The sequence below is a fragment of the Vombatus ursinus genome, unplaced genomic scaffold (genome assembly GCF_900497805.2).
Source record: "Vombatus ursinus unplaced genomic scaffold, bare-nosed wombat genome assembly UNPS02014821.1, whole genome shotgun sequence".
NCBI classification, from domain to species: domain Eukaryota; kingdom Metazoa; phylum Chordata; class Mammalia; order Diprotodontia; family Vombatidae; genus Vombatus; species Vombatus ursinus.
In genome coordinates this window covers 1,557,752-1,578,959 of record NW_020954599.1, presented here as the reverse complement: position 1 = coordinate 1,578,959, position 21,208 = coordinate 1,557,752, and the positions used below count along the sequence as shown (strand labels likewise).

Here is a 21,208-nt window from a genome sequence, read left to right as displayed (position 1 = left end):
TTCAGCTTCTGGGAGCCAAGATGGCACAGTAAGAAGTAAGTCGTTCTCACTGTCCCTTATTAACCTCTGAAAGCCCAGAAAATATCACCCCGGGAAAACCCTGTAACATCTGAACCAGCATAAAGATGGGGTGCAGCAGTCCTGTAGCCCAGGATGCTTGAGGGATTAATGGGAAAGGCCCTTCGTGCCCTGGGAGAGGGGGAGCAGTACAGAATGGGAGATGTCCCGGCAAGCTAGCAGAAAGCCCCACCTCAGCACATCAGGAGGAGCCTAAAACAAAGGTGGTGGAGTAGGCAAGCACTAACACCAGGAACCACCTCCCCGAGTGCCTCAGTATGGGCAGGAGAACCAGTGGAAACCAGCTTGGTAAACCACCACGTGCCACGTTGTTCTCTGGCAGCCAAATCTCCCAGTGCCTCAGCAAAACTCTGGGAAGAGCAGCTTCAAGAGGGAAAGCCCCGGCTGGAGAGACAGTGAAACATCCATCTGCAAGGAGCAGAAGAAAGTGGAAGCCTCACCTCCTGGGGCCAGACTCCCCACCTCTACCCCTAGAGCTCCAGTCTTGCTGATTCCAGCCCAACACCAGGTAAGCTGCCAGAACCCTACAGCCTCGAACTGCCAGCAGTTGAGGCCCCAACACAGAAAACCAGTGACCAGGCCCCGGGCTCCCAGCACAAGAAGCTTGGGTCAGTGCCCTCTGCTCCCCAGCAGAAGAGCTCAATCTCTTTAAAGGCCAAGAGATAAGCAAACACCATGAGCAAAAAAAGATGCACGATAGATTCTTATTATGGGGACAGTGAAAATCAAGGCATAAATTCTGAAGAGGACAACATTGTCAACAAACCCACATCTGAAACCTCAAAAGAGAATATGAACTGGTCTGAAGTCCAAAAAGCCTTCTTGGAAGAGCTCAAGAAGCATTTTAAAAGTCAAATAAGAGAGGTAGAAGAAAAATTGGGAAAAGAAATGAGAGGGATGCAAGAGAGATTCAATGGCTTGGAAAAGGAAGGACAAAAATTAACTGTAAAAAACAAGTCCTTAGAATCTCCAACTCCTTTCAAGGCTTAGCTCTGGCCCTCTCCCCCTTCATTGTTAATGCTTGTTCCATCCTCAAAATGCTGGTATTATGCTGTCTGTGTGTTTACTGCATCCAAGAATGTGCACTTCTTGAGGTCAGCAGTTATTTCCTTTCTGTTTCTATGGACAGCATCTTTGTTTCTTGTACACAGGAGGCACTGGAATACTTGCCGAATGGAATAGAGACTGATTCTCAGTTCTCTTTTACTGCCCCTCTACGCTCTCCTCAGCAATCTCGTTCAGTCTCACGGCTGCATCCATTATCAATACATAAATTACAGACTGCATCTCTCAACCCAACTGCTCTTGCGAACTCCACACCAGCATTTCCTATTGACTCCCTTCAACGGGATGTGACACCGGCATGTCAAACACAAAACTCCCCAACACCTTGTCATGAGAATCTGTTCTTCCTCTAGACTTTTCTATTTCTGTGCTTCAATCACTTTCCTCTCAGCCCCTCTAGGCTAGAAATCAAACAGGCACCTTCAACAAAGGAAGGATTTACAGAAGCAGCAGCAGTAGGAGAAAAACCAAGAGTTTTTCTAACCATTGCCATGGTAGCCAAAGTAGGAGAGAGTTTGAAGAATAGAGAGTAATTAAAAGTTTAAAAATGTAGTTTTTTAGCATTATTCATGGAATAGTTTGACATTCTCCAGTTCAGGAGTCAAGAGTGTAAACTAGTATAGAGTGGTAAAGAATAATAAAGACAGAAAAAAAGCATTAGATTTGTTGAACAGAGGGACACTGGTGACCTTCAGGAAGGAAGAAAACAAGTATTTATTAAGTTCTCACTCTGTGCCAGACAACATGCTAAGCATTGGTGATACAAACACAAGCAAAAGGAAAGACAGTCTTTAACCTCAAGGACACCACATACTAATGGGAGAAGTCAGTACACAAAAAAGAGCTAAAAAGTGTGTAGGGGAGCACAGAATTAGGGTACACAAGTCTGGAAATCAGGAATAGGGTGAAGGGAAGAATGAAGGCTGGCTTGTGTACCTCCACAAAATAGAAACTCCAAGAGAAACTCATCAGTGACAGAAAGGGGCAAGACATATAGGATATTCCAAGTTGAGAAAGTCAAAGGAATACTTAGATGTTCCATGTCAGTGAGGGAAATTCTAGGATGAAACAGCATCAGAAGCCTGTTTTTGAAGTCTAGAAGTCAGGAAGAGGTCTAGGAGAGGAATGAAAGCTGGTATAGGCCCTCCCACAAAATGGGAGCCTCAGAAGAGGTTCAGCAATGGAAGAAGGGGACGGGCCTTGTGGAGACAGCAATTTCAAGTAAATTCAAGAGAACAATTTCTATAAAATGTTAGAGATAGATCTAGAAAGGTGGATTGCAAAAGGATAACACATAAATGGCAGTTAAAGAGAATGGGATAGCAGCTTAAGGGCAGAACAGGGTCTGAAAAACTTTTATCAATAATAATAATTCAGTGAAAGCATTTTTATTCCTTATTTTACTGATGTGTGGAAATGGGGAATGGTCAAGCTATTCTATGAATAACGCTAAAAAATGAAATAGACTTTTAACGTTTAATGACTCTTTATTCGTATAATAGCTTGTGATAACAAGATTTTTGCCTATGGAGCTCTTTCCTGTATAATCTGGGTCCATTAGAGAAGTGGGTGGCAATGATGTGCATGTGTGTGCTCTTCTTTATAACATAATTTCTAAACTCCTCCGTTACATAAATAGGTAATGACTCAACTATGTTCCTAGCACATTTTGTTAACAATTATAGACTATGTGTTTCACTGTGAAAAGAGTATCCTTTGCTAGAAAAATTTTAATTCTGTCTGAAAACACTTTTTTCTATTATCAGTTGTCTTACTGTTCAATCACAACCACCCAATTTGGGTTGCAAAATGGTATGGTACTAAAATGCTACAGGGAAGAGGATTGCTTTAACATGACAGATTACTAAGAGACAGCTAAGAAATGCTAGACCTGAAGTTAGGGAGACTCATCTTCATGAGGTCAAATCTGGCCTCAGACACTTAAGAGCTGAGTGACCCTGGGCAAGTCACTTAACTCTGTTGGCCTCAGTTTCCTCATTAGCTAGAAAAGGAATACTCCAGTACCTTCTCCAAGAAAACCCTTAATAGAGTCACAAAGAGTCGGACTTGACTGAAATGACTGAACAGAAACAACTAAGGGCATCATTTCCATCAATAGGAATTTCATCACAATCATCATAAAGCATTAGCAAGGGGTTATATTCACCTTAAATCCAATCTAATCCAATAAACATCTATTAAGTGCCTACTATATGCCAGGGACAGGACATAACACGTTACCTGATTGGGGCCTCTTATTCTGTGGAGTTGAAGCCAGGCAAGGCAGCAGACGCAAAGAGGAGTGATCTGAAAGTCCAGTTTCTGCCTTCTCTAAAGGACGGCATTGGGAGCTCCTCCCAGATCCTCCATTATTTAGGGATGGTGGCCAGGGAATTCTCTTCATCATTTCCTAGTCATCTCCAAAAACTCATCATTCTACAAAATGAAATCAACTTGGAAACTCATTTCCACCCTATCTCCATGACTTCATCATGTCCCCATGCCAGATAACCTCCTCCCTCCCCCTTCAGCTTCTTTTTTATGTGTTGTATCTCCCATTAGATTGTACGGTACTTGAGGGCAAGGACTGTTTTATGCCTTTCTTTGTATACTCGTCAATACCACATAGTAGGTACTTAATAAATGTTAATTTGACTCTGATTCTGACTCTAATGGATTCAGGGTCTAAAATGAGTCATATATTTGGGGGGTACAGCCAATATGGGAATTTATTTTGCTTAATTATGCATATTTGTTACATGGAAGATTATGGGAAAATTTGGGTTGCCTGGAGAAGTTCATCGGAATTGCACAACAGTTCCATGACGGCATGCTTGCATGCATTCTAAATAAAGGATGATGTTCTCCTGCTTTCCCAGTCACCAATGAACTGAAGCACAGCTCTTTGCTTGTTCCCATGATGTTTTCAGCAATGTTTTCAGAAGCCTTCAATGAGGACAAAAATATCATCAAAGTCGGCTACCACACTGACAGTAAATTACTTAACTTGAAAAGGCTAAAAGCCAAGATTAAGTAGAGGGAGAACCGGTGCATGACTTTTTTTGTTTGTAGATGATTGTGCATTCAATGCAACCTCGGAGGCTGAGATGTAACAGAGTATGGATGGATTCTCTGCTGCTTATGCTAATTTTGGCCTGGTGATTAACACCAAGTAAACACAGGTTCTCCACCAGACAGCACTGCATACGTGGAACCACAGGTTATAGCAAACAGAGACATTTTGAATGCTGTGGATAAGTTCATGTAATTTGGCAGTACACTTTGGACGGATGTACAAATGTTGATGAGGTTAATGCACGCGTTGCCAGAACTAGCTCAGTGTTTGGGATTTTCTGAAGGAAAGCGTGGGAGGGAAGAGGTATTAGGTTGCCTACCAAACTGAAGGTCTACAGAGCCATGGTGCTGATCTCATTGTTGTATACCTGTGAAACCTGGACAGCCTACCAGTGCCATGACAAGAAACTGAATCACTTCCATCTGAACTGCCTTAGGAAGATTCTGAAGATCACCTAGCAAGAGTAGATACCAGACGCTGAAGTACTTTCTTGAGTTGAACTTACAAGCATTCAAATTCTATGGCAAAGTGTGTAACTCTTGTGGCTGGACACATTGTTTGAATGCCAAACATACATTTAGCTAAAAGACTATTTCACAGAGAATTCACATAAGGCAAGTGCTCATGGAGGTCAGAAAAAGTGATTCAAGGACACTCTCAAGGTCTCTCTGAAGAACTTTGGAATTGATTGTGAGACATAGGAGACATTGGTACTGGACTGCTCAGCACGGCACGCATGCATTAAAGAGCACGCTATGCTCTATGAGCTGAGCAGAACTGCAGTAGGGCAAAAGAAATGTGAGATGTACAAATTTAGAGCCATTTCTACTCCAAACGTTTATACAGATTATTTGTGCCTAACTCGTGGTAGAGCCTTCAAAGCTCCTACTAGTCTGATCAGCTCTAGTTGCCCACATTGGCCCTTGACCTGAACGTGGTGGTATCATTTTGGTTCCCTTCGAGAACTAAGGACAACAATCACCAATTTGTTACAACTGCTCTTTTTCCTCCTTTTTTCCATCAGTAGGAAAGATAGTTTTTTTTATCAATTTAAAAATGAAATGTAAAATGCTACATAAACAAATACACAATTCCATATAACAAATAAATGTAGTGCAGAAAGAACAAACATACAATTTTATAGAATAATTAATAAAAATAGTTCAGCACTAGAGTTCTGAAGGACATAAAATATAAATATAAAATTCTATGTGAAGTTAAAAGAAAAAAAGATTAGTTCCAACTAGATGATTCAAAAAAATTTCTTGGAAAAAAGTAACTTTGAGATGAGATTAGAAGAAAGGATAAGACCTTTGAGAGTGGGTATGGAAAAGAAGGGCCTTCCAAGTACAAGAAATATTGTATTTTAAAGTGTAGAAGCAGGAAAGTTTCAAAAATAAACAATGGTCAGGTAGTAGTCCAGTTTAGCTGGAAGTGGATGAATGTATAGGGAAGCAATGTGAAATAAGATGGAAATGTAGAGACACAGTGCCAGGTTAGAGAGAGCCTGTAACGATGGCTGAGGAGTATGGATTTATTCAGTAAGCAATGGTGAGTCATTGAAACATTCGAGAAAATGAATGACACGGTCCTATGAGTGAATAGGAGAGGTTAATCTGGCCTGGGTATGAAAGATTGATTGTAGTGAGGAGAAAATGGATACAGAAAGACTAGGCTTTTGCAAAAGCGCAGGAGCTAAGTTGGCAGCAGTGGCAGTAGAAAGTTGACTTGAAAAACAGAGCATACAGAGGGCAAAAGCAACATCAACAAGCATTTATGAAGTGCCTGCTATAGGTAAATTACTGTGTTGTTAATCAGGTGCCCTTGCCCTCACTGAGCTAACAGTTTAGTAGAGGGTCAAAATAAACACACAAATAGATATAATCCAAAATGAGACACAATAAGTGCATATGACAGGCACATACAAAATGCTATGAGAGGGCCAGAAGGAGAAAGGAAGGAATGTCACTACTGACTTGGGAGAATCAGAGATGGCAAAACTATGAAGTGAAAAGATGACATTTTAGTTATATGTAATGTGTAACAGTTATATAGCATAGGAATTTCAGGCAGATTTGGTAACTGATTGGATGCAAAGGTGACCATGATGGAAAATGTAAGGAAACTGGGGATCATTCAATGGCTCAAACATACAAGCAGTAACAAATACAAAATGTGAACCCAAATCCTTTGATTCTGAATACAGTAAGTGATAATATCAAGGTTTCAAGCATAGATAAATGATAGTGCTACAGACTGAGGATTCTAGGAAAGAAAGGATAGGTCTGACAGCCTGAAAGGACATCTGTTCCTCAGGGCTAGTGATGGGTATTTGTGGTTAGAAACTGCTCTAAATGTAGTGAAGGACGAAGTGTGGCTGGAGCTTAGATGTCAGAGTAACTCAGTCAGTGTGTAGAGAAATCAGTAGTAAGAGTCAAATGAAAGGGGCCCAATAGATGCATAATGCTGAGCAACAAAGCCATGGCTCGAGAGTTTGGGAAGAGTTCATGGAACCTAGCAGATGCTTAATAAAATGCTCATTGATTGATTGAATGATGAGAGACTTAGAGAACGTGTGAGAACAGAGCAGCTATATAGAGAAGTGAAGGTGTGTGTGGACATGGAGTGTAAGGAGAACTACAGAGACGGCCAGTCCAGGCTGTGCTTTGAAATCTAGACTTGGAAAATCTTAGGGCTAATGACCCTTATTCTACAAGATCATAGATTCATGAATTTAAACTTTAGGGGACATTAAAGTTTCTAAATCCTTCATTTTACAGATGAGGAAACTGAGGGCTAAGGAACTTAAAAGACTTATCCAAGTTCACATAGGCAAAACCTAGTTAGGGCTCAGGTCTTCTATCTCCAAATACAGTAAGTGATAATATCAAGGTTGCAAGCATAGATCAATGATAGTGGTAGAGATTGAGGATTCTAAGAGAGAAAGGAAGGAAATCCACTAAAAGGAATCATGATCAATGGATTCATGGTACCATCAATATGGGGACTGTCTCCACCGATGGGAAGTGTCCATCAATGGGAATGACTTCCCATTCTCTGCAGCTCTTGCCCATGTCCTGCCATAACACTCCACAGGCGGCATCCACTGAATAACATAATACATTTGTCTTTATCATGACCAAATAAAGCTCAAAACTGTTATTTTAATGGGGTCTTTGTCTCGCTTTTTGTTATGGTTTCATTTTTCAAAACCACTAAGTGAATTGGAATTGCTATTATGATTCTGAGACAACAGACATTCGAGTGATAAAGAAAAAGCCCTACCATTTTTGGATGATGTCAGTAACAACCCATAAATCCTCTTCCAGGGGGCAGAAATGATGTGCATGGTGGTTATTACATGGCTATTAAACAGATGAAGAATCCTTCATCTATTAATAGATAAGTAAGAAAGTGGCTATTAGAGCAAATGGAGAAGTTACTTCAGTTTATATCGGTAATGCATGGAATTAACCATATTTAATGCTACTGGAAAAGAATAACCTGGCTCTCTAACCATTATCTTCTCCATCCAATTCTATTCCTCAGATACTCTAATTCACCTAGCTTACAAAGAAATGTGTTAAACAAGGGCACTTCACAATATTAGTGCAATTTACATCAAATGCACTAGAGAAAAATTACCTAATACAATTTTCTAAACCATTTAGTATCATGAACTTGGCACTAAAAGGAGAAAATTGCATTTTATGATTTGCAGGCAGTTGAAACCATCTTACACCTGAACTCACACAATCTGTTCATTATCATGCCGCTTCCTTAAAATTCTTAAGGCTTTAAGAAGCCAAGGAGATTCTTGAAGGGTTTGTTTTGTTTTGTCTTTAACTACAATCTATTGAAATAGGAAGATGACATTTTTAGCCTCATTGTTTGAGAAAGGACCTACAACTAAAGCAATGTTACCACTTCTCCCCAGTTTTTGGAATGAAAACTCTCAGGTATTGCTTTGTCTTTATCATATCTTTTTTTCAAGATTAACAGAGAGGGAGAGGAATTACAACTGAAATAGGGAATTTGAAAGGGGGTTGTTTATTTTATTCATTTTAATTCCCTTTAGAATAAATGGTTACTGGATTAAAAGACCTAAGAGAGTGAAATACAATATACAATATACAACAAAATACAAAATACAATATACAAAATAAAAATTGCTAATTTCACTCATACAAAAATCATCTCATTTTATTAATAGTGCCTAGTGGTACAAAAGAGATAGTGAACTGCATTTGAAAGTATCCCCAGGTGGTGGACGTAGCAATCGGATTGAGTCAGAAAACCTGGGTCTAAGTTCAATTTTCCCATCTTCAAAACAGAATAATGATAATTATACCACCTTCCTCACAGGTTTGTTGTGAGACAATGATCTATTCATTGCTATTCATAGCCCAAAGAGGTACCCCCACCAAAGGGGTCTTTGAAACTGTGGACTAATACAGTTCAGTCTTGAGGGGGAAGCGTGGAAGCTTGAATTCCAAGACAAGCTATCAGACATTTTCCTCCTTCTGCACTCCCTACACTGAAGTCTCAGGTGAAAATCTCAAAATTGATATATAGCTCAGGTCTAGGGTCTCCCCTCATAGGATTAAAAGGGTCTTTTCTTGAAAAGACATGCTATTTATAAAGTAAATAAGACAAGTATTTATTTCCTTCAATACACACGAAAGACTTGTAAGTCTTTTTTGTTTTGTTTTGTTTTTTATTTTTTTTGACTCGTAAGTCTTTAACAAATATTTAAAATATGTAACAGTAGCCCAGGACAGCTATTCTACTCTCCCAAGAGACTTATAGGACTACTAAACAGATGTTTCACATTCACCTCAGATCTGGACTGTCCAAATAGCTCACAAGTCTGGAAATCCTGGAAAGCCTCAGGTTTTAAGGATCCTTTCTTTCAGTTACAGAATTCTCTTGGTTGTAATTTTCTTCTGAGAAGTTCTTGAAGAAATTACTCCTTTTGGGCAACCAATGACCCAACCCAGAGTCTCCAACTTTTCATTGATGATTTCTGTTGTCACCCGTGCTCAGATAAAGGAACATGGTGCGACAGAGGAAGCTGAGGGAACTTGAAACTGAGGGTCACGTTCATCTGAGTAAGCACATGTTCTTGCTAGTGACAGGAGAGGGGAGAGAGAGAGTTCCTCTACCATTGCTGGGAATCCATGGGGGAACTGTGTTCCAAATCAAGAAGGACTTCTAAAGACAATAAGGTAAAGAAAGAGAAGGTTGTGTCTCTTCAGGTCATTTTTAGCCTGCTAAGTGGCCAGTTCTTTCTGGCTCAGTTACCAATCATCACAGGGAGCAACAGGGATTACTGTTTCAAGCCAAGCACAAGTCTTTTTGAACATGACTCTTCTCACGAAGCAGAGAGTTCATGGTCAGCTCTAGTCCAACTAATCAGGGATGTTCCACTGATCAACTCTATTACTACAAATATGAACTATTATTATTTAGCAGTCAACTTCACTTTTGGTATTGTTCAATCATTTTTTCAATCATGTCTGATTCTTCATGACCTCATTTGGGGTTTTCTTGGCAAAGATACTGGAGTGGTTTGCCATTTCCTTCTCCAGCTCATTTTACAAATGAGGAAGCTGAAGCAAACAGGATTAAATGACTTGCCCAGGGTCACACAGCCAGTAAATGTCTGAAGTCACATTTGGACTCAAGAAAATAAGTCTTCTTAACTCCTGGCCCGGTACTCTATGTACTGTGCTACTTAGCTAAGTATATATGGCCGTTGTTCTCATGTCTAAGCTCTCAGACCTACTTGGTAGGGATTGTGGAAGGCAATTTGGGAGGTAGGGGGTGGAGAAGGGAAGCATACTTTAGATAAATCATTTAGTAACTGATATGTCTATTGTAAACACATAAGAAATACGGGGACACTCACAAACAACTAAAAATTATATAATGAGGTCTCTAATATTGGACACCAGTTCACCTATGCTAAGTGGAAAGGAAGAAGCTGACCTCCAGGAAAGGCAATAAAGCCTTGTTTTAGGCATCTTTGTACCAAGCTCAACAGTCTTTGTGCTCTAAGGCCTGTTGTTGTGTGTAATCTTTTGGTGCTCCATGTAGGCTAGGAAATCAAGAAAAAGAAATTCCACTGTCAATCAATATATGAGAGCTGAGTAATATTTAGTCATTTCCTACAATAAACAGTTCCTAATAATAAAAAGTACTGTAGGTTAAAAAAAAAAACAAAACCTGCCTAGCTCTTCTGTCTCTTCCAGGCAGGAATGGGAAGTGACAACAGATTTCACACTTTCCCCATAGCTATCTACTCTTTGCACCTAAGGGGAAAACAGCGCTAAAATTAGCAAACACTAAATAAAGAGTTTCAGCCCTAAGGTAAAGCTTCCTTTGGCTTTCTGCTATCATTGCTTTCAGTAATTTGAAGTTTCAGACTCCTAATTCATACTCTCTGATTCCTGTTCTGCTAAACGATTCTCTAGTTTCTTTGGCTTTTGCTGCCCACATGGGGAAAGTGTAGGAGAAGCAGTGTGACTCAGTGGATAGAAAGGGGTCCTCTAAACCAAGAAGGCCTGAGTTCAAGTCCTATCTCTGACTCATACTGGCTGTGTAGACCAATTCACTTATCCTTCAAAGAGCTGCAGAGAAGTTGCTGATTTGTTCCAATAGAAGCAGTTTCCTCACCCAGGAGCTTCTCAGAGCAATGAAATCACAGGTCCAGAGTCCCCATGTCTGTCTTGATGGGGAAATACAGTCTCCTGACCTTGATGCTGAATCCTTGGTTTCTAGGCTCCTCGCTGATAACAGAAACCTTAATCCTCAATTTGCTCACTGCTCTACGGTACAGCAATGCTGCTGCCTTCATCCAGGGATGACAGCTTGAGCTAAATGGGTGATTAGAGAAACCCAGACACCACCTGAATGAGGGGCAAAAGGGGGAGGAGGAGGGAGTCATGACCAGATTAACATGATACCAGAACAAAAAGAGGCCAGGCTGGACCCCTGCAACTATGCTGCTTCCAAGCCATGCCTTGACTTTGTCTCCCCAATTCTTCCATTAATCGCACAGTATCATTGTGAGTGTCCTTACAGTGGGGGTGGGGAGGTGCTCTTTGCTTTACATTGGCATTAAGAGATTTGCTACAAGATATGATAGAGGATGAGTCTGTTCTAGGTGAATAAACCACATGACGGCACTACAGCCCTGGACTGACAGCTCAAGAAACTACAAACCTTGGTTCTATCAGGGCCTGGGAGCAAGCAGGACTTAATGCCATGAAAATTCTAAAGTCCTTGGGCATACATACTTTGGGGAGCTGCCAGGCTTTCCTCTGAGTGCCTTAGACTAGATTTCTGTCTAGGGATCATCATCATCTTCATCTTCATCATCATCATCATCATCATCATCATCAACGGTTCACAGTCTATAAGGTCCGTAAATAATATAATGTAATATAATAAAAATATTATATTATAAATTTTAGTATTATAATATTATGATATAACAATGTTTATAAATGTTTTATAGAGCACTTCAAAGTTTGCTAAGTACTTTAAATATCTTATAATTTGATCATTACAACAATTCTGTGATGTTGGTGTTATTACTTCTCTTTTACAGATAAAGGATTGAGACATACAGAAGTTAACTGACTTGGCCAAGGACACACCCTGAAGTGAGATTTAAACTCAGGCTACCTGGGGATAACCAAGGATGTGAATAATTATAAAAACTCCTCAATCTAAATTCTAATCTTTTCCAATTTTTGTGACCCCAAAATTCCAGAAATGGTCTCCGATGTAAATCTGGAAATTTCCTTCCAGCAGCCATCTGAAACTAGCCAAGACACGCTAAGGATAGTGTAGACGTGTTGTTGCTGCTGTTGTTAATCAAGGTCTCGTGACTTCCCCAATATGAGAAACTCTTGATTCCAGTCCCCGTTCTGGTCCTCACTACCTATGGACGCTTGGGCAAGTCACTTGTCCCTTCTAGGTCTCAGTTTCCTCATCTATTAAATGAACAAGCAGAATGAGATGGGCTTCTTTTCGTCTCATAGAGTTCATATCAAGCACTGTCGACTCATAGTTAAATCCTGAGAGGGTAAGGGGCAAAATGAATTAATTTTGAATTAAGTCTATTTTTTTTTTACTAACTTACACCTGTTATTCCTCACCTGAACCCCAAAATGCCAGATGACTGACTATTTTACTATTTTGCTTCCTGGGGATAATTGTCAGGAAGTTCTACTGAAATGTCAGGGGTTTTGTTTTGTTTTGTTTTGCTTTTTTAATTATTTTTATTCTGCTGGGGGGAAAAAGTAGAATGGGAACGTAAAATCAGTACTATCCTAGATAAAATAATACCAGAAAAGATTTATAAGGATTATATGAAAACATAGAAACTATAGATAATATAGATTTTTCTAGGCTTGAAAACTATTGCCTAATTTGAACTCTGCCATAAATACATTTTTCTGTTTGCATAATATTTCGGATCAGGTAAATTGATAAAAATACAAATGTACTGACTTATTGATGTCATACAGATACAAATCTGCCTGATTACTGATGACCACGACCCTGACTTGAGCTAAACAAAATACTCCTCTTCAAGAGTCTTTCATAGTCATGCCTCACAAATACCTTCAGTAATCTACCTTCAGTCATGGCAGCTGGAAATCACAGTGTGGTCCTTAACTCCTCATTCTCGCTCACCTTGCCTGTCCAGTCCAGCACCCTATCTTACCTCTTCTCCTTTCACAACGTCCCCTGTATGTCTCCTTTTCTCCACTCCCCCTGCACACACAACACTAGTTTAGACCCTCATCTCCTCTTAACCTAGACAACCACGACAGCTTCTAAATGATGTTTCTGTCTTAAAGTTTCTCCTCACTCCATCCTCCACTCAGCTGCCAAGATAATTTTTTTGCAAAGTATAAGCCTCACCATACGACCCCTCTCCCTCTGATCCTTTAATGAATCAAATATAAACTCCTCTGTTCATCAGTAAAAACTCTTCATAACCTGGCTGCTCCCAGCCTTCTCAGCCTCTTGACCCCTTTGTCCCTGCTAAGTGCTCTATGATTCCAATACATTGGCCTACTTGCAGCTCCTCCAAAATGACACTCCATTCACGTCTCTCCTGAGCTTCTGCACTGGCTGTCCCTCCACGTCTGGAACAATCTGCCCCTTCATTTCTGCCTCTTAGTTTCCCTGGATTCCTTCAAGGCTCGGCTCATACCCCATCATCTACAGCCTTTTCTGGTCCCTCTAGACCATTTTCTTAATGATTTCATCTACTCTGTATATATCTTATAGTTATTTACTTGTCTCCCCAATTAGAATTCCCGGAGTATAGGAGCTATTTTTTTGTTGTTTTTGTTTTTTGTTCTGTTTTTGTTTTACCTTTCTTTTTTTCTCTTTGTATCTAATAACATAGTAAGCAATTAATAAATACATGTTGACCAAATGGTTGCTCTTCTGCATCAATTAGGATTTACATTATAATCAGTCCTTTTCCAAATTGTGCTTCCATTTAGGTTGGTTTTGAATAAGCCTAAATGGTCCTCTAAAATTCTGTACATGCCTGGACTTGGAGTCAGAAGACATGGGTTCTAAAGTGCTGGTGGTGTTGTTCAGTTGTTTCAGTCATGCCCAACTCTTCCTGGCCCTATTTGGGGTTTTCTTGACAAAGATACTCGAGTGGTTTGCCATTTCTTTCTCCAGTGTTTTAAAGTAGTAAACGTCAAGACTATTTTGTGCAAAAATAGAAGAATGATGACAGAGACAGAGATGAGAAACACAATAAAGCAAATGAACTCAGTAGCCAAGTCTCTCTTTGTCTCTCTGAAGATCGGAGGGAGAGTGTTTATCCTCAGATACTCATACCACACTTGGAATTAAAATACTGTCTAGGGCAAAGATGTTTTCTTTTTTTTTTTTACATTTTTTTGTGTGTCATAGACCTCTTAGTAGTTTGGTAAAACTTATGGATACTGTCTCAGAAAAAAAAAAGTGTTTAGATGACTAAAATAAAATATATGGAATTACAAACAAAATAAATTAAATTGAAATGCATTTTAAAAACATTTTTAAATATCTCAATAACCCTTGTTAAGAATTCCTGGTCTAGGGCATAAAGAAAGCCAGATTCAACTTTAAGTTGGATTGGACATGCAAGGTAAAGGAGAATGAGGAGTTAAGGAACACACTGTGGTTTCCAGCCGCCATGACTGAAGGCAGATTACTGAAGGCATTTGTGAGGCATGGCTAAGAAAGACTCTTGAAGAGGAGTTTGCTTATTTTGTTTAGCTCAAATCAGAGTCGTGGTCATCAGTGATCAGGCAGATTTGTATCTGTTTGACATCAATATGTCAGTACATTTGTATGTTTATCAATTTACCTGATCCCAAATATCAGGCAAATAGAAAAATGTATTTATGCGAAAGAGTTCAAATTAGGAAATAGTTTCCTAGCCTGTTGTGAGATTAATTAGGTTATTGTTGGATTGAGATAGTGAGAGGCAGTAAATTTTTTAATGTTGTCTTCTGCCCCCCACTCCCAGGCAGTTTCTAATCCCCCATCTTGATTTTGAGGGTACCAGCTATTTTTGTTCTATGAGCAAAACAACAAAAGCACACCAACTTCTTTTAAGATGCAGTTATTAATACCTCCAATGTTCCAAGCACTGTGTTAAGAGTTGGGGATGCAAAGAAAATCAAAAGACAGTGACTCCTGTTAAGAAGCTCATGGTCTGACGATGGAGACAACATGAAGCAACTTTGTACACACAAGATCTAGGGAGGATCAAATAGAGATAAACTCAAGGGGAAGACAGCCCTGGGAAAGGCTTCTTGCAGAAAGCAAGACTTTATCTGAGACCTGAAGGAAGCCAGGGATGCCAGGAAGCAGAGATGAGGAGGGGGAGAGTGCCAGGAGTGGAGGCCAGCCAGTGCAAATCCATAGGGCTGGGAAAGAAAGGACAGCAAGGAGGTCAGTGTCACTGGGTTGTGGAATATGAGATGGGGGAGGAAGGAGAATAAGGTGTAAGAAAACTGGAATAGAGGCATTGTCTCCACAAATCAGTGGATAACAAGCCTTTCATCTAAAGGATTTAGGTTTTAAATAAAAATACCATCCTGACAGTGAAAGGTCAAGATAAAGGAAGCAGGAAGTTTGGAGGCTAAATCTCCTTTTGAAAAGATAGAGAGGTGTGGTGATGAAGAGAAAGAAAGGAGAACCAGGATAGGGCTTGAGCTACACCCACCAACTGGTCTTTGCATCTGGGGAACTCTATTCTTCAATCCCTTGGCTGGCATCTTAGTCTGGTTATGTTGTATGTTTTATGTTCGCCTTTATAAAGGCAAATGTTGTTGTTGTTGTTATTGTACAAATAGTTCTCCTGTTTTGCTCACTTTACTCTATATCAGTTCATACAAATATTTCTAGGGTTTCCTGAAACCATCCCCCTCATCACTTTTTAGAGCACAGTAGTATTTTATTATAGTAATTAACTGTGCCTTTTTTTTCAGTCATTCCCCAAAAGGTGGGGACTCCCTTAGTTTCTACTTTGAAAAGAACTGCTATAAATATTTTTGTACATCTAGGTCTTTTTCCTCTTTTTTTTAAATCCCTTTGTCACTCTTTCTTCTTAATATGAATCATCATGTTAAAAAGATAAGGTGATCTTAGGATGCACTAATAAATACATAGTGTCCAGAATGAGTTAGATCTACTATACTCTGCCCTGGGCAGGCTGCACTTACAGAATGTGATTAGCTCTGGGAACCCCGTTTTAAAATGGCACAGTGTATTTACAAACTGGCACATGACCAGAGGAGGGTAAAACTTGAAATTATGCTATATGGGTAGCAGTGGAAAGAATTGGAGATATTTAGTCTGCAAAAGAAAAGGCCTACAGGAGCATGGTAATAACCCAGTAGTTATCACATTCATATCATGGCAAAATATATCTGTCTTATATAACAACACAAATACATACATATTCTATAGCAAATTAAAATGGCTAAGGTCTCTTCTGAGCTATTATTTGTTTTATTTTCATAACAACCCTGTGGAGTTAAGTTTAGTAATCTGTGTAAGATCACACAGTAATCCAGTCAAGTAGTATAATGGACAGAGTGCTGAACTTGTGGTCAAGAAGGTCTAAACACAGTATTACCGACATTTGGATTAAGGGAACATCCCTTAGGCTCATGTGAGGACATCTGTTTCCCATCCATTGGACACTTGGTAAAGTACTTTTCGTTTCTCAACTCTTTGTGAAGCAGATATAGATGAGGCAAACTAGTCCTAAAATATTCATGAAGAGTACTGGAAAGCAAATGATGTACTCATGTTAAAAAAAAAAAATCATAGTTCATCCACACGAACAATACAACATTTACTTCACAAGAAAGACATAGTGAAGGCTGAAAAGATCCTGAATAGATACAAATAAAAATGGTAAACTCTTCAGTTTGGTATAAAAATCAGGCCCCTAGAAAATCCAGAAGAATGAAGTTTTACGTTAAATGAACAGACATGTGATTCTTTACATGATGAGGCATAGTAATGCCACATTTGAGGAAGGCTATTGATAAGCTGAGAGCACTGAGCTTCACCAGGATGGTGAAGAATAACAAGATCATTGCTTGGGATTCTTAGTCTAAAGATGGTAAAATCTAGCTCTTTAAGTATTTGAAGGCAGTTGTCCTGTGGAGGGAAGGGATGATAGGGGGGTGAGATTGAGTAGGGGGAGATATCTGACTGTTCTGATTGTTTCTAAAGGGGAAAACTAGGAGCAGGGGATGAAAGTTATGAAAAAGTCCAATTTTTGCTTGCTGTAAGGGAAACCCTCCTAATGTTTATAATTATTTTTAAAATGGGATTGACTGTATCAGAAGATAGTGAATTTTCCCTTACTAGGTGTAGGTTTGGAAGCAAAGGCTGAATGGCTACTTGTTAATGGAGGAACTTGAGGGTAAAACCTTGTTCAAGAACTGCTTAGGATGAATGGCTTCGTAGGGCCCTCTAGCTATGAAATTTTATAAACGTGTCAGATAAGACAGAATAAAAATATAAGTAGGTTATCAAAAATGCTTAAATGTTGAATGGTCTATTTTGAAGTTAACAGGCATATTTGAGGTACTTTCCTAACCTCATGCATTTTTTCTCAAGGCACCTACCACAGTTTCATAAGATATGACCCTTGGTGTTAATGTCAGGGACAGGATGCTTGACTGGATGAAAGACTCTGAGATCCAACGAAACTGACCTTCTCTCTGTTCTTTATTCACGACATTCATGACATCCCATCTTACAACTTTCAATTTCCCATCTCCCAGCCTTTGTACTGGCCATCTCCCATCCCTAGAATGCCCTCTCTCCTTTCATCTTCCTCATGGAGTCTATCTTATTCTTTAAGATGTATTTCAAGAAGGATCTTCTGCATGAAACCCTCCCTGATCTGCCCCCTCCGAAGCCCTCCCTTCCAAACTACCTTGTATTTAACAATTTTTTACATACTAAATTTCTATTTATGCTTATATACACTTTATGTGCTTTTGTCCCTCTATAGAGATTGTTTCTTCCTTGTATCTTGTCTCTATTTGGAGAAAACAACATATAAAGGAAATGCTGGTCACAGGGAGTGATTTGTTCAGGAAGGTCACAGGAAAGATGGCTGGACTCTTAGCTTAGCTGATTGATATGTCCCTTCAGAAATGGTATTCTTGATTTGATTACTGTTTCCAGAAATAGGGGTGGAAAAGGGTGGGAGGAAAGGATAGGTTTGGTGGCAGTGCCTCACACATAGTAGGTACTTAATAAATACTAGTTGATTGATTGATGAAACTTCCCAAGGCTGACCCAAAAGGACAGTCAGCAGTTTCTTGGAGCTTGCAAGATCAACGTCAGGATAGGGAGGAAGATCTTACATCCCAGTTTCACAGGATACCGTTTGCTCTACGTGTCTGGGATAAGGTGTAAAATGAGTAGATTACTGTGCTCCTGAATATCACAATCTACAGTGAACTGCTAATATAATATCCATTCTTACAGGAGGGAAATAGAATTGCTCACCAATGAACAACAATCCCTTTATCCAGCCAGGATGGGTATTTTAAAAGCAGAGGCTATCCCTTCCCTTCATTTCTTCCTTTGTCTCTCTCCTTTGCCTCTCTGTGCACATCTTCATACCATACTCCGGGCACTTTAGCCTTCATCTCCTATCAGTCACTTCACCTCTTGCTCTGCAGCCCGGGACTTCTGATTGGTGAAAGTTCCTCATGTTCAGCTCAATCCAGATGCATCAGGATGCTCTTAGGACATCTTAATGCCATGTCACCAAACCCATACCCTCTTCCCACCCCTTTCTACCTGCATTTCTGGAAATAATGATCAAATCCATAATACTATTCTTGAAATGACATAACAATCACCTCAGCTTTGACTCCACTCATCTTCTCTGTTACCTCCCTCACCAAATCATTCTTTCCTGACCAGAATTCCCTTTTATGTGTTGTTTTCTTCAACTTGAATATAAGTTCTTTGAAGTCAGGGACTGTTGTATTTTTCATATTTCTTTCCTCAGAACTTAGCACAACACCTGGCACATTATAAGTACTTAAGAAATGTGTTTTTTTTTTCATTCCTTCCTTCATTTACATGTCATTCAGTCTCTCATCTCTTTCTTTTTCTAGCTGCTTACTTCTGAATCTTACCCATACATCTTAAACCTTTACTGCTTTTATATCTTCTTTATATGTTTTCCCAAGGGCAGAATTAGGACTAATGACTGGAAACTGCAGGGAGGGAAATTACATCTTAGATAAGGAGGACAGTGCCACTTGAACTTTCAAAAAATAAACTGGGTTACTCAAGAGGTTCCCAATCCCTGGAAGTCTTCAAGCAGAATTTGGATGGTCACCCATTGGCGATGCTGCAAAGGAGGATCACTATATCGTATCTGAGGTCTTTTCTAAATCTAAGAGTCTATGGTTATATAACATCAAACACAATTATAGTTTACCAAGAAATTAAGGTAGTAAAAATATTCTGTTTTACTTTTTTATTAAAGGTAAAAAAGGAACTGTAAAATATCCACACTCTACACAATTCATTATTTGAAGTATGAATTTTAAAAATACGGCTTCCAAAATAAAACCAGAAACCTCAAAAACACATTCTCTGAAGCTATACCAAATTACAATATTAAATTCCCAATGCTGCCTATATGTGTTAGAAGCGACAATCATATTCAGGGGGTAGGGGAAGGAAGAAAAAAATCAAGTATAGAAAACTTGTTTGAGATGTATGTTAACCACCAAGAAAAGTGTTATAATTGGCAAAACACTTATCCCTCGCACCTCTAAAAGTCTTTTCATTTTTTATCTCATGGTTGAAATACCCTCTCTGGAGCTTATAAAGAATACTTTAATATCATTGTCAACTTTTTTTGATAGGTTTTGTTGTTACTAAATTTACTGCTTCATTTTGCAAAACATATTTGCAATTCATCTGTCTACTCCAAGCAAAAAGAAACCACGGATTTAGAGTCAAAGAACCTGGGTTCCAATCCCAGCTCTGCCAAATACTTCCTAGGTGGCATTGGGTAAGTCATTTAAACTCTACTGGGCCTCAGTTCTGTCACCTGTAAAAAGAGGGGATGGCACTAGATGGCCCCTTCCAGCTCTACATCTGTAACCTTACGATCCAAAAGAAGTTGCAAATTCAACAAGGTAATAATAATACAGAGCAACTCGAGATGTGATAAATTCATGATTCTTTTTTCTTCCGAAGTGAGAATTTGAGACTTAACTGATTCCACCCTTTTGGAAAGGAGGAAACTTTGGGTTTATTCTGATTCATTTACCTTTACAAATCATTATTCATTTGTGTTGTCCAGTGCACCACACCAAAGAGATCTATAAGCATTAAACTCTTGCCTTATTCTTTGATAATGAAATCTTGATTCTCTCTCATTTAGGCAGACTTAGGCTGTTTTGCAAACTAATTGGTAAACAAACTAATTAGAAAACCAATTATTTCTTATTACTGGCTATATTCTTTCAGTGAAAAAGCTACTTCCCATAAGTTACTTTGTACATGTCCCAAGGGCTCCACAAAATCCTCCTGGCCCAATGGAAAGCACGTTCCACCTAGAGTCAGGAAGACCTGGTTCTAAGTCCTACTTAGGGCACTCCCTAGCCATATTATCATGGGACTCTCAGTATGTAAAGTGGAAACAATAATACCTCAAATCCTGAGGTTGTGATCAAAAGAGATGCTGTATATAAAATGATCTTTGCAAAATAAAGTGCTATATGAAATGCAGATAATAATAATAGCATTTAGATAGGGCTTAAGCTTTGCAAAGAGATTTACAAATAATATCCCATTTTATTCTGGGGGTGGTAGATGTTATTATCCTCTCCATCTTGCAGATAAGTAAACTGGGCAGAGAGAGTTTATATGACTTGCTCAGGGTCACACAGCTTGTAACTGACTGAGCCAAGATTTGAACATAGGTACTGGCAAAGTAATTTAAAATCTGTGTTAAGACCAATTTTGTAGGAGATTTTTTTTAACAGAGAAAGAGGATCTCTACAATTGACCTGAGTCAAAGGAGACAGTTAGCTGGAAACTGCTCTGAGACCCTATCCAGACCAGACAGCTGCATCAGATGGTATCATGAGAATCAGACAGCTGTATGAGATGAGACTTCTGAGCCTGAAATGGACAATTTTTTTTACTGTTTACTTTTTTCCCTTTGCATCTTCTATTTATAAAGTCTACTCATTAAAGAGGACTGCCCCCTTGGTTTTGTCAACATATCAATCAATTTTTCCCCTTTTTTCCCTCACATTGTTACCCATCATAAGCTTCATGATTAAGAACCCTTCATGAAATGTTTGTAATATCAGTCAGTGATTCATTAAGAAGACTTCATCTCTCAATTAGAATCAAATGGGGGAATATGAGAAATTAATATTT

General features: G+C 39.2%; 1 pseudogene; it reads left to right on the top strand.

The window, feature by feature from the left end:
- LOC114024372 overlaps nucleotides 1-477 on the top strand; it is a 40,902-nt pseudogene extending 40,425 nt beyond the window's left edge.
- The last annotated feature ends 20,731 nt before the right edge of the window (nucleotides 478-21,208 follow it).